Genomic DNA, 13787 nt, shown 5'->3' with positions numbered 1-13787 from the left:
GCTTTTCTCTGCTCAAAAACCCATTGCACCCACTCAACAGCCTATATCTCTTTCTACTGCCTCCTCTCACTCTTTTCACCCTTTGCCTGAGCACGAACAGACCAGACGATCAGAGTTCGTAAATAACTCGTTTATCCAACTCTTGCACCAGCACCAACTGGTAATGAATACGACCAATTGCTGGGTCTGTGGGTTAATGCCACATACCATTAACAAGGGTATTCCCTACCTGGTGCTACCGTACAGTTACAATGGATCGTCATGGGCATTCCAAACCATGTTTCTCTACGCTCTAGATACATACTCCCCTCGCCCACCGCGTTCTATCAGACCCATCACCAATAATAAGGCTTTGATGAAAGGAGTTGCCGATATGAGTAGAGATATTGATGCATACTCATCCATTCCTAAAGAAGAGCTGAGACCTTATGTAGGATGGAACGCGACGGGGTATAGTATTAGTCTGGGTGAAAGACAGCGAAAAACCTCATCTCCAATCTGGGTCGTACCCCACATGGGTCGGTTCTGCTTACAGGGTAATGGTCAGAATCCAAGGGCTCAACTGGGAAGGAGTGACTGTACTGAAACATACACTTTCCCGTCACAGTTTTCCCCTGCGTTTTTGGCTGCTAAGGGCACATATTTCATCTGTAATGATCGAGCATATACATGGTTGCCCCCTGATTTCTCGGGCACATGTTATATTGCGAACTTGCTACCGCCGACATTTACTGCCGCCTCTGACTATCACAAGACCAGAGTTGTGAGAGGTGTGATTAGTAAGGAGGACACTGCCGGTCAGGAAGCAGGAGACTTCTTCTTGGGTTTCCTGCCGTTTTGGGGACCTATGGTCAATAGTAGGAACCTGAGACAGCTGACTCGTGTGGTTGAATCCACCGTCAATGTAACGGCTGGTGCCCTTAGTAATTTGACAGCTGAGCTCCAAGCGGATCGCCTTATGACTTTGCAGAACCGCATGGTTCTAGACGTTATTCTTGCAGACCGCGGTGGGGTATGCAAGGTCATCCAATCCAGTTGCTGCATTTTCATACCAGATAATGCTCCAACAGTGTATCAAGCCATCTCCAAACTCCATAAAATATCTGAAGCCATACACGTGGATAAGGGAGATTGGTCACTGATGGGATGGTTCTGGGAAATGATATCTGCCTGGGGTTGGAAAGTTCTGATGGTCATTGGAATGATCTTAGCCATTCTTTTCCTGTTCTGTCTATGCATACAGTGTGCTCCTACGATATGTGGCCTCTGTGCTACCTTATGTGTAAGGAAACCTGTATCGAGGGACGAGCTAAGTAATAGGATGATGCTACAGCAACATCTCCATGACTTCGTGGACATTGACCTAGACTCGGATTAAGATGAGTATAGTGATTGCCTATGTAAGGGCAAAAGGAGGGTCTGTCGTACTTTGATATTCGGAACCGCGTAGGGGACAGGGCCCTACCTCTGTCTATCTTGGTATTAGCGAACCGCAAATGGTAAATGCGGCACGTACGAGTGTTTTATGTGCCGTTCTAGCTATGAATGCACTGTGTACACGTTATTCTGCTCAACTACGCGGGTTCCATTTTGGAAGCAGTGGCCATCTTGTCATTGCCCTCACATAGGCTATGATGGAGTTAATACGGGCCTCACAGTACATGGGCTTTCCCTCTGACTTCTCTGTGACCTGGGCAGCTGGCTCTGCTGCCCCGGGTCAAACCGGTCTCACGAGCTCCCCTTCCTCCGTCCACCTGTGATTCGTATCAGGGCTTGACCCGTCATAAAACCCTTTCATTCTACACAATCCCCCGGCTAATCTCTTCCACACCTGCTTGTTCTTGCTTTATGACTTGTTTCCCAAAACAGGAGATGCTCATGTTTATTGGGGGGTCTATTTACTTCAAACGTGGGATCTGAATCTTACTGTGTAAATCATTGTGGGCTGGCCGAACTGGAATGTGGGATGGTCATCATGACTCTGCCTTTTCTTTGTAATGTACACTTGTATATTGCCGTATCATAAAACCTAGGAATGTATGCTTGAGGCAAGGAAAAGCGTATTTAAGATGAAGTCCGTTCCTATGATTTTCAGCAGTCTCCTGAGAACATACACGCTGTTGTACTTCTAGGATACCTGTCATTGGTCTGCAGCCAATAAACGATTCTTTGACTTCACCCAGAAGACTCTGTGTTTCTGTAGGTCCGGAACAGGGTGAAACCCAGAAGTCATAGGGTGTGTGCCCCTGCACCGCTGGGACTAAAATACCCAGTACTTCACCTGGATCCTATATCTATTCCCACTTTGACTGGTATTCTTCTGTTTTTTGCACAGATTTATTTTAAAGTCTCCTGTGATGATAAACTGTGCCGGTTTGTATTGCCTCTGTGTAGTTTTGATATTTCATACAGGGATTTCTTATGCTCCTCTTTTGTCTACTTTCTGGGGTGAACATAGACATTTATTAATAAAATTACCGTTGGTGCTATGCTTGCCTTCTGATTTTCCAACTTGGTAACTAGAATCCATTTTAGCCCAGTTTCTAGCTTTTCTATTGACCAGTTAAATTTTGTTGAACAAAATGTAGATAGCCCCCCTTTGGGGTGGCGGAATTTAGATGACCTAGTTGCCGTTTGATGATGATCTGTGTAGGCTGTAATATGTATTGGTGTTAGGCTCCATGTTTCCTGCGTTGGGATTATATCATGTTTCTGGAGGAATGCCGTGAACTCATATTTTTGTAGAAACTTTTCTACCCCATGAGTGTTCCAAGAGCATATGATGATACTGGATTGATCCCTGTCTGATCTTTCGCACATCTTGTCAGGACTGTGTTATAATTTGATTGTTGCTGGGCCATGAGTGTTCCTGTTTTTTTACAGAATTACGTATATTATGTTCCTGTAAATCCCAGCCCCTAATTGTAGATTTGATTTCTACCAAACCTTTGATTACATGCAGGAATGCCAAGTCCTTTAGGAATAGGCTGATGGTAAATGACATCAGATGTGGCAAAACTGTATGTCTAAAACCAAGGGCAGGCTTTATCAGGTACGACAAGTGTAAAGTAAAGCTAGCAGATCTGGGAAACACACTACATCAGTACCCACTCCTTTTGGACATGTCATAAAAATCTTAAGACACCTGACTTGTAAAACTGAATTCGCTGTCTATATGGTTAAATGTAGTTGTAACAAAGTATATATAGGCAGTACTGTCCTACAAGTCCACAAAATAGACTTACAACACCTAAGGGCCATAAAGAACAGGGACAATACTAACCCCGCTGCGGGACATTTCTGGAAGACACACCAGGGGGACCTTGATCAGTTACCATATTGTGTAGTTAATAATATTCGAAAAAATCCCAGAGGGGGTAACAGGGAAAAGTCTCTCCACAGGTTGAAAGCAAAATAAATGTTGAAATTTGATTCACTTGAACCAAGAGGGTTAAATGTGGAAAATCAATTATATGTATTTCTTTAGCTGTTATTCTCGCTTAAGAATTCAGGGTATTGATCTGTTTTTAAAGAGTACTAATCTTCTGTTTTAACTTTTGCTATTAAGCATACCTTTTAAATGAATAACACAGCATGGTGTGAGGAGAGTAGAACAGTTAAGATAATAGCCTGGATTCGTAATACAACATTTCTTTACATTATAAAATGAATTCTGATTATAGTGGACTTTTTGCCTGCCATAATTGATGGACTTAAGCCCACTTGGGCTTGATTGTCATGATGTGCTTAGCCCACTGTCATGATGTGCTTAGCCCACTTTGACCTGATGATCTGCTTAATGATGATAACGCATTAGGCTGCACTACAGATAAGCGTTTTGTACTATCTCATCTGCGAGCAGCAAAGATACAAGTGAAACTGGATGTTGTACTATGATGCGGATAACAGCATTGGATTTTATGGTGTAAAATTAATATTTTTGAATTTGAATATCTTTTTAATTTGATTTGAGCGTGCAGAGAAGCACTATGTTATTTGTGATTATAACATAAACTGAGGTGCAACCCTCGCAACTGGTGGAGTAACGAGCATGATGTAAGTGAAAACATCAATCTGCAGAAGTATATCCACTTTGAATGCATATTGTTGATTCAAAGGGGACAAATATTTTGTTCTGCTTCATATTATGACTACCCTTTGCTTCGTTAATTTACTAATATGTAAATATTCTTGTTAAACATACACATCAGGCTATTATATTTTGTAACACATTTGGCTAGGCCGAGATGGCCACAGTGTAAATGTAAGAAAAATGTGTCTATGTAGGTCCCTTGTTTATGTTTTATCACTTTGACTGAGTGTCGTTTGATCACATGTTTAAATAACATTGGCAAATATGAGCCCGTAACCGTGAGCCTGGACCAAAACGTGTAGGCGCGTCAGCCATTAAACCTTTCGATGGAACACAGCAACTGAGAGTGCCGGGTCTTTCTTGATGAGAAGGAATTTGTTTTATATATATATATATATATATATATATATATATATATATATATATATATATATATATATATATATATATATATATATATATATATTCAGTGAAAAAACCATAGGTTTCACACATGTTATAGTTAGCTGGAAATTTTACTGATAAAAAACCAATGAAATTCCCCCGTTATAGTTAGTGCAGGCAACTATAACTCACGCGACCGCAATCTTCTGCTGATGACATATGTGTCTTTATGAAAAAAAAATATTTGTAATATATGTATAGCTAAAATTTAATGGAAGAAGACATAGGCAAATAAGTGTCTAAATACAGTATTAGCATCAGCAGAGGATTGCGGTCGCGTGAGTTATAGTTGCCTGCACTAACTATAACGGGGGAATTTCATTGGTTTTTTATCAATAAAATGTCCAGCTAACTATAACATGTGTGAAACCTATGGTTTTTTCAGTGAAAATATATATATATATATATATATATATATATATATATATCATATATATATATATATATATATATATATATATATATATATATATATATATATATATATATATTCACTGAAAAAACCATAGGTTTCACACACGTTATAGTTAGGAATTAGCATTTAAAAAACCTTGCAAATTCACTTAAAAAACCATAGGTTTCACACATGTTATAGTTAGCTGGAGATTTCCCTCGTAAAAAACCAATGAAATTCCCCCGTTATAGTTAGTGCAGTCAACTATAACTCACGCGACCGCAATCCTCTGATGATGACGTCAGATATTACATCACTGTATTTAGACACCTATTTACCCATGTCTTCTTCCATTAATCTTTAGCTATACATATATTACAAATATTTATTTTTCAGAAAGACACATATGTAATCAGTGATGTAATATCTGACGTCATCAGCAGAGGATTGCGGTCGCGTGAGTTATAGTTGACTGCACTAACTATAACGGGGGAATTTCATTGGTTTTTTACGAGGGAAATGTCCAGCTAACTATAACATGTGTGAAACCTATGGTTTTTTAAGTGAATTTGCAAGGTTTTTTAAATGCTAATTCCTAACTATAACGTGTGTGAAACCTATGGTTTTTTAAGTGAATTTGTATGGTTTTTTAAATGCTAAGTTATGTATTTATTAATATTTCTTTTTTTTTCAGGTTTTTCACCGTGCGCGCAGGGTGCGCTTCGCGCACCGTGCGCGCGCTGTGGGCACTCGGTGCGCGAAGCGCACCGAGCTCCCACGAACCATTGTGCGTGCCGTGCGCGCACCGTGCGCGCTCCGTGCGCGCACCCCGTGCATTTTTGACAAAAAAATAAATGTTTTTTTCACCCTTGGGGGTCCTTCAGTGACCCCCTGACAAAGGCTAGGGGGTCAAGAACTGTCCACCCTGCCCCCTTTTCACGTTCTCCACCTTTGTTTTTCACTGCCTCAGACTGCGAGAGACAAAATGGCGGCCGCCACTTCCTGATTTTGACCGATTCGAATGTTTACTGACATCTAACAACCAATCAGAATTGCGCTCGCGCACGGCAGGGTGCGCGCACAGTGCGCGCACGGTGCGCGCGTATAGATATTTATATGCTTTTAAATGCTATTTTCTCAGGAAATACTGAACAGATTTACACGAGACCTTCAAAAGGCACTTCCTTGACCTTATGGCTACCTCTCTGCCAAATTTCACGTAATTCTGTTCAGCCGTTCGGGCTGTACCTTCGACTAAAGGTCCTATGGAAAAATGCATGGGGAAAACGTGTTTTGGGACCCCCCTTTTTTCTCGGCCCCCGCTTGACTAATCACCCCAAGACTTTCAGGGTAGGAGCGGAGCGCCCCACCTATTTTGAAAAATTTGCGAGGATTCGTCAACCGGCGCCAAAGTTATTCAAAACAGAATTTTCAGATTTCCTATGGAAACACTGTCCTAACTATAACTATCTACTGGCGACCGCCAGTAGATAATATATATATATATATATATAAAACAAATTCATGACATGGTCAGTGACATCACTGATGACATCACTGATGACATCTCAAATGACATCACTGATGACATCACTGATGACATCATCCATGTGATAATTTGATGCATCTTCTCACACCCTAATATAACCTTTGATACACCCACTCTAAATTACAGACTGCCATTCTCAAAACCGTAGACACTGCAACACCTATAACTACATACCCACTCACTGATTCTTAGGTTTTCACACACATCCACTCACTCACCTGTACAGTCACTCAGTACAGGACTATCATATGCACTCATACACCTATATAGACACTTACACACCGTCACTCACCTATAGAGGTACTCACACACCTAGTCAGTCATGCAAATAATTAATCACACCACCATTTATTCACCTATACAGTTATACACACACCAGCTCAATTACTCATACTAATACTAGCACATTCTTACGCTCTTATACAATCACTGATATAAGCACACATTCATCCATACAGCCACTCTCACAATCACACACTCTCACTTATAGCCATTTATATACTCCAACACACATATATACTGCCTTTCACATATGTAGTTACTCACACATGTACCACTGAGATATACATTCACTCACCCACCCATACAGTCCATCACAGATGCACTCTTGAAACCATGCACCCAGTGAATCACTCACTCACACATCTATGCACAGAGTCACACACAACCCACCCACACAAACACTCAGGCACCCATACAGATACTCAAACAACCAATCAATAACCCATATAGACACTCATGTAGCTATTCGCAAACCCATGCAGCCGCTTACACACCAACAGACAGACGGATACAGACATTCACACAGTTTAGTCACTAACCCATGTATTCAGTAAGATATGTTTAATCATTCACTTATAGAGTCCGTCACGCAGCTACTAAATCATCCATTCAGACACTTATACACCCACTCATTCTTCAATATGCCTTTCCCTATATATATTAAACATATTTAAACTTTACACAAACACACAGTCACTGGATGATGTCATCAGTGATGTCATCAGTGATGTCATCAGTGATGTCATCAGTGATGTCATCAGTGATGTCACTGATCATGTCATGAGTGATGTAATATGTGAACGTCATCAGCAGTGCATTGCGGGGGCGCGAGTTATAGTTAGCTGAATTAACTATAACGGGGGAATTTCTCTGGTTTTGTACGAGTGAAATGTCCAATTAACTATAACTTTCCCTAAAACCTATGGTTTTTTCAGTGAATTTCTAAGGTTTTTTAAATGCTAATTTCTAACTATAACGTGCCTGAAACCTATGGGTTTTTCAGTGAATATATATATATATATTTTAGTCATACAAATATATTTCTCAAAGAGTCCTTAATAAGGATCACTACTCCAGTGGAAAAGCAAGACAAATGTGAAAAAAGGCCTGGGATGTGCAAAAATGCTAATATTATATTTATTTACAATTTACCAAAATTAGCAACTGAAAATGGCAAAATAATGGTACACAGACAACGGTGGTTAATATGAACAAGTATAAACAATATGAAAAGAAGTTAGGTACATTATAACACATAATTAAGTAGCGGACTTAAAAGAGTCCAGATCAAAAACAGCAGCTTTACACAGCAAAGCCGGAAGAACCACATGGGAGGTTGCCGTTTATTTGACACCAAAATCCCAGCCAGTAAACTAGGGTGTGGGAAGCGAGACGACGAGCGAAACCATGGAAAACCCCTGATTGCAACAGAGACAGAAATGGTCGGCATCAGCTGTGAGTCTCTCTGCTGTACCTACCAGAAGGAGCCCCAACATTGGCTGAAGACTTACTGAGAGTTGCTGCCCCAGGACCCAGAAAAATGAATCGTTCCTTGTTTGTCCAGTGAGAAGAACGCCTTGTGGTTCACTGGATTGGTTTCAGTGAAGTGTACAAGCAGCTGAGTGGAATGAGCTAACTGTGGAGCGCATGTGGAAACTAAGAGCTAATGCCAGAGCTCGGGCAGGGTAGAAAGGGTGGGTATCGAGTAAGTGGTGGTTCCAAAAGAGACAAGTAAGTTGTAATGTCTCTAAAAAGTGAACATCTAAAATATTACCCCATGTCGCAGAGAGAACGAGAGAGCACCAAAACATTGCATTCAGGTTGAAGAAAGAAAGCATCTGCTGGTAGGAGCAGCTGGTAGCAGAAACAGACCTCTGTACCAAAGGGATAATAACAGAGTGGGTGTCTGAGCTGTAGCAATAATCTCTGCATCATTTCTCTTTAATATATTTGTTTGCTGCCACCACTTTAGACGGGCACAGAGATCAGAACTTACTGTAACACACACTGAACAATACATGGCCCGAACCAGGAAACACTGAAAATGTGTGGTTGGCACTTGTACTTTGTCTGATTTCTCATACCCTCACAGAGTAGCCAGCATCTCATGCGGCTCCTGGTTAATCTTACAACACCTATAACAGATCTTTGCATAACTCATAGCAAACCCTGCCATAGCCCTGGACTCAACCTTGCATTGCCCCAAGAGTCCCTCAAAGAAAAGATACAAGAGTACCTTCAAAGAAACCTTCACCTGGCTCACAGCAGACCTTGACATCAGGGCTCTCCCCAAACGACTGGTTGCTAAAAGACCCTTACCTAGTCTCAACAAACCCTCACTGCTCCAAACACACATCCATACAACTCCTAGGAAAGATTCTCAGTCCATCAAAAAAAACAGCACCCTTCACGAGGTCTGGATAAACTCAGCGCTCTACATATTGACATAACATAACACCCAGAGAGGACCATCACCTAACCACTACATCTTCTCCCGGAAGTCTTAGTACACTCACATAATATTTTCTAAAATGTATTCACCTAGAGTTTAAAACTCCTCTGTGCCTCTCGCTCTCTCAACAGACCCTCAATTAGCCCACAAACATATCCCCACATATCCCCAACAGACCTCAAACAAACCCATCAGACACTCGTGTAAGTCCCTGCCCCCAGCGGCTCTTTACATAATCCCCAGACGTCCCTCATGTAGACCCTACAACACTCCTGCAGCCTTACTAGACTCACAAAGATCCCCATAGTGGACGGGGGATTCCTTTTCCCTGCTCCAACTGCAAGTACTATAAAGCACCTGTATTTAGCTAATGTAAATGTTCTTAGAACAAATAAGGTGGTTTCTTCAGATGAGGAGGCAGCTTTTTGATATTGCTATAACATAAACCCATATCATGTGGGGGGAGTTGCTTCTCCATGAAGCAGCAGTGACGGGTGTCTGTAGGAGAAAGACTCTTATGTTCCTAAGGAAGAGGCAAACACAACAAAACACACTTCATATAACCATTGTCATTACAAGGGAATTATGATAAGTGTATTTATCAGAGATTGACTGGCCTGTTAGCAGTTGGAGGGATTTCCTGACAATCAGTGGCTTAAATGGGTGGGTACTGGCTGGCACAGGATACCTGTACTACTCGAATTTGAAAAGGAGAGTACCTGCACTTCTCCATACAGCTGCATTTGTTGGGAGAGTACCGGCACTTCTCAGCATTGTTACAATCAGGGCACATGTCCTAAAAAACAGAAGTGAGGGGACTCACCAAGTTAGAAAGAATAGGCTGACATCACCTCATGTGACATCACAGGAAGTGACATGCATGTTCATTTGGTCTATCATGAATACACTTTAATATGTTAAGAGATATAACAAGCATTATGCTGATCAGTATTTAAGCATGTGGCATACTAAGCTTAGCACCAATAACAAAGCAGTTAAAACACTGCAATAAAGATGCTAGAAACTGCAATGGGGAACTATGAAATGTATTAATCTACCCAAGATAGCACCATTGCATACACCGACAATTACAAACACTCTGATTATTATAAGAACAAAAATGCAAGTTGCACACTGTATTTGATATTCTTAGCATGGTGATCCGAGTTGTCTGCTGGGTGTGCATGAGACATGACGCGCCATGCTGTATGGGAGGATGGACCATCATTTAAGGTGTGAGCATGACAGAGAAATGGAGCTTCAGGCGAATACGTCAGCAGGGACCCCTGTTTAATTGGGTGGCTTCCGGGATAACATCTTTAAGCTATGGCACATAAAAAGAAGACTACATATATTAGAAGACCGTAAGCATTTTGGTAGTTATTGGACAGATGACATCATGCTGGCCCGGTTATTTATTCCTTAGAAACACTTCCGAGGTATTCCAAGGCTATCCATCAAGCTGGGACCCACAAATATTAATATTCCAAAGAGCTGAAGGGATTTTGACTGCTGAAGTAGGAGCATGGTGCCTTTAGTGAAAATTAGATCAAGTTCCATTGAACAATTTGTGTTCCCTGGTGCAAGGAATAATGAAAATTAATTGGAGATCTGGCATTATAGCACATGCCCACATACTGAGACAGTTACAGGTGGAAGGGTGTTCATATAAGTACTGGGATGAAGGAGTGCTGATGATTACTAGTAAATAATCAATTAAATCCTCATCCTCGTCCCATTCCTTACTCAATGAAGATATATGTAAGCAGCATGCCTTCTTCATGATCCACCAAGACACAGGCAACCCCTGCACCCAAACACTGGCAAGCATATGACATTAAAGAACCCCTCACTGCCATTTGTCTGTAAAGTTCCTCAAATTATACACACTCAAAATTACTCTTACGTATTTGTGTGAGGGACCTGATAGGATGGGGGGTCTGTAACTGTTACTTTAAATGTTATGTGAAGGACATACATAAAGATATAACCTGAGCAGCAAAGTCCTTAAGTACACAGTGCCTTAAGCTTTAACGCCACACCTTACCCTGCTGTGAGCAACAGTAATAACATGAGGACCATTTCCACATATAATAATGAGGATCAGTAAATAAGCAAAATCATCTAAAGCTGGTATTTCTAACCTTTATCATATATACATACATATATATACATACTTCAAACAGCAAATGTAAATACAGAACTTTGGTAATGATCCATGGCTACTAATTAAAGTAAACAAAGACAGAAAAGAAATGTAACAATAGAATACATACAATTTTGTTTTCAATCCTATTTAGTGTCATGTGCAGGATGTGCAAACTCTTAAAACAACACCAAACCTCCACCTGAACTCTAACCGCACTTCTTTAAGTAGCCCTCACCCTCCCAGTACCCACTGGTCCGCCACTCTAAGCACTTTTATATTTTGCTAAGGCGGGCACAGCACATGTTTAATGTTTTTGGTACATGGGGGCTGTGGGGGCAGAAAAGGCTGATGAGATGGGACATCAACAAGATTTAGGTCAGCAATGCAAGTTAGGACAGGCCTTTAAAAACAGTTCCAAAACACTACGAACTCCCTTCCAGTTTTGCCAGATTTTTAGAACACATTCTTGCCCAAAGCAAACCAAAAGGAGCACAATATTGCTGCTCCAAAGGAGGGTCTTGGACACCGTCTTGCAGGCATTAAATGAAGATTGTTGCTGGGCCCTCTTACAGCTCTGGTGGTACAAAGAATTTCTGCTCCTGCTAACTGCTTCTTTTGTCTCCAGTGAGTCCTCGCAGCCGCCCTGTCAAGTTTCCCAGGTCAGTACCTGGTGCTGCTCCAGTCCAAGATTTTTTTGGGATCCAAGGAATTGTAGTGTATTCCATTATACCACAGGACTACAAGTCCCAGAATTCAAAGGCAAAACCGGGACTGGACCAGCACATCAGGCATAGACCTGGAAAACTTGGCAGCTATGTCGCAGGGAGAGACAGACAATGGGGCAGTACACAGTAGCATACCAAGGATGCCATGGTGCAAGCCAGGGAAATTGTCCCTTGGACTGTTGGGGTAGTACAAGTCAACAATTATAAAAGTATCAATGGGCCATTCAGGGCTTTGGGTTCTGGTGCCACTGCACCTGCTGGACGAATTGTAACTACGCTCCTGGAAGTACCCCTTTTCTTATCCACATGATTTAGGGCTTGATTTAGATATCCAGCGGACACCTTACTCCATCACAACGGTGAAGGATAAACGCTCTCGGGAAAATTCGGCGGCTTCCCGACAGGCCCCTGCATTTGAAAGGCCGTCAGAGCGAGAAACTACCGGCGTCCTTTCCGGAACTCCGGAATAATGAAACCCCTCGGATTTCCTGGCGGCGGATCCACTTGTGAGTAATGTGGCCTGTGGCACTCATGCTATGTGCGGCGCAGCAAGCACGGATTATTGGTGATGGCGCTGATACAGATATTGATTTTTGTGAGGAGAATTCCCGGGCCTCCGGAGCTCTGCCTCGTTCTCTCTCCGAAGCTTTTAACTCTAGGGTGATGTCACTCGCCGGCTGACCACCGCTGCTTCCGCCGTGGGGGCTCACAGGAATACCTGATGAGCGCGCCTGTGCTTTTACGCATCCTACGCTCCCAGGCTGCTTCCATATAGCCTGCAGATTACCACCTTCATTCACCCCTTCATGCGTTCTCAGATATCTCGAGCGACTCAAGCGAGGGGTCTATCTGTATGTCACCCAGCCCTCGCTTCCCTTCGCACTCTCGAGCGAACAGCCCTACCTACCTTTACAGCGGAGAGAGCAGAACTACAAGTAAAGCCAACCCTGGCACTGCCAATCATCTTTGCGGTTATGTAATACAAAGATGGTAGCAAGCGTGATGGATACACAGAAAAGGAAGGAAATAGGTCTGTTTGTGGATGCTTACTTTCCATGTGCAAAAACGGTGTGAATGTGTGTAGGTCTGTGTTTGTGCCAGGAACGCATGTGATGCTGCAACATTTGATGTATATAGGTTATATTTTAATTAGGATTGGTGAAGACCCTTTCAATAGGGAAAAAACAAAATGATGCTATCAAGGCATGAGGAGACAAGTGCGAGGGGCGAAGGGGAGAGGTCACAGAGTGCAAGGAGGATGTTGAAGCAAACCAAAGTCCGGAATGGTGGCACCAGCAGAAAAGTGGAAGAGAGCAAAGGGTGCATGGGATGTGAGAACACAGGGTTCAAGAGGATAATGCTTCCCTTGCACATAGAACACATATATCAAAGGCTGCATGGATGCTGCATCTCTCTCTCTATCTCACACACAGATAGAGCAGGTACCGTATGGATACCAGTGTTGCAAGCTTCCCTTACGTACACCGTACAGGTACTACGTGAGCGCCAGCAGTGCAGGTCTCCCACAGAACACGTATTAGAAAAACTACCTGGGCATTAGAAGTGCAAGCTTTCCTCGCACACTTCGGAAACAGAGCACGTAGGCATCAGCAGTGCCAGCTTCTCAGGAACACAGAGAAAAGCTGCCGTCTGTGCATGTGCATCAGCAGTGTACGCTTCCCATGAACACATGGAAAAT

The 13787-nt window shown here is 42.3% G+C and overlaps 1 protein-coding gene across 4 annotated transcripts in view; it reads right to left on the bottom strand.

The window, feature by feature from the left end:
* Nucleotides 1-13787, bottom strand: part of KCNJ14 (potassium inwardly rectifying channel subfamily J member 14) — a 270227-nt gene that overhangs the window by 158336 nt on the left and 98104 nt on the right. For 2 of the 4 annotated variants that reach the window (XM_085616444.1, XM_085616446.1), the window contains exon 2: nt 9934-10010. The exons of the other annotated variants lie outside the window; for them this stretch is intronic. The gene's annotated coding sequence lies outside the window, so the exon portion shown is untranslated. The remainder of the gene's footprint in view (nt 1-9933; nt 10011-13787) is intronic. 4 annotated transcript variants of the gene reach the window in all.

The sequence above is a fragment of the Triturus cristatus genome, chromosome 7 (assembly GCF_964204655.1).
Source record: "Triturus cristatus chromosome 7, aTriCri1.1, whole genome shotgun sequence".
In the NCBI taxonomy this organism is placed as follows: domain Eukaryota; kingdom Metazoa; phylum Chordata; class Amphibia; order Caudata; family Salamandridae; genus Triturus; species Triturus cristatus.
This window is presented reverse-complemented; position numbering and strand designations above follow the sequence as displayed.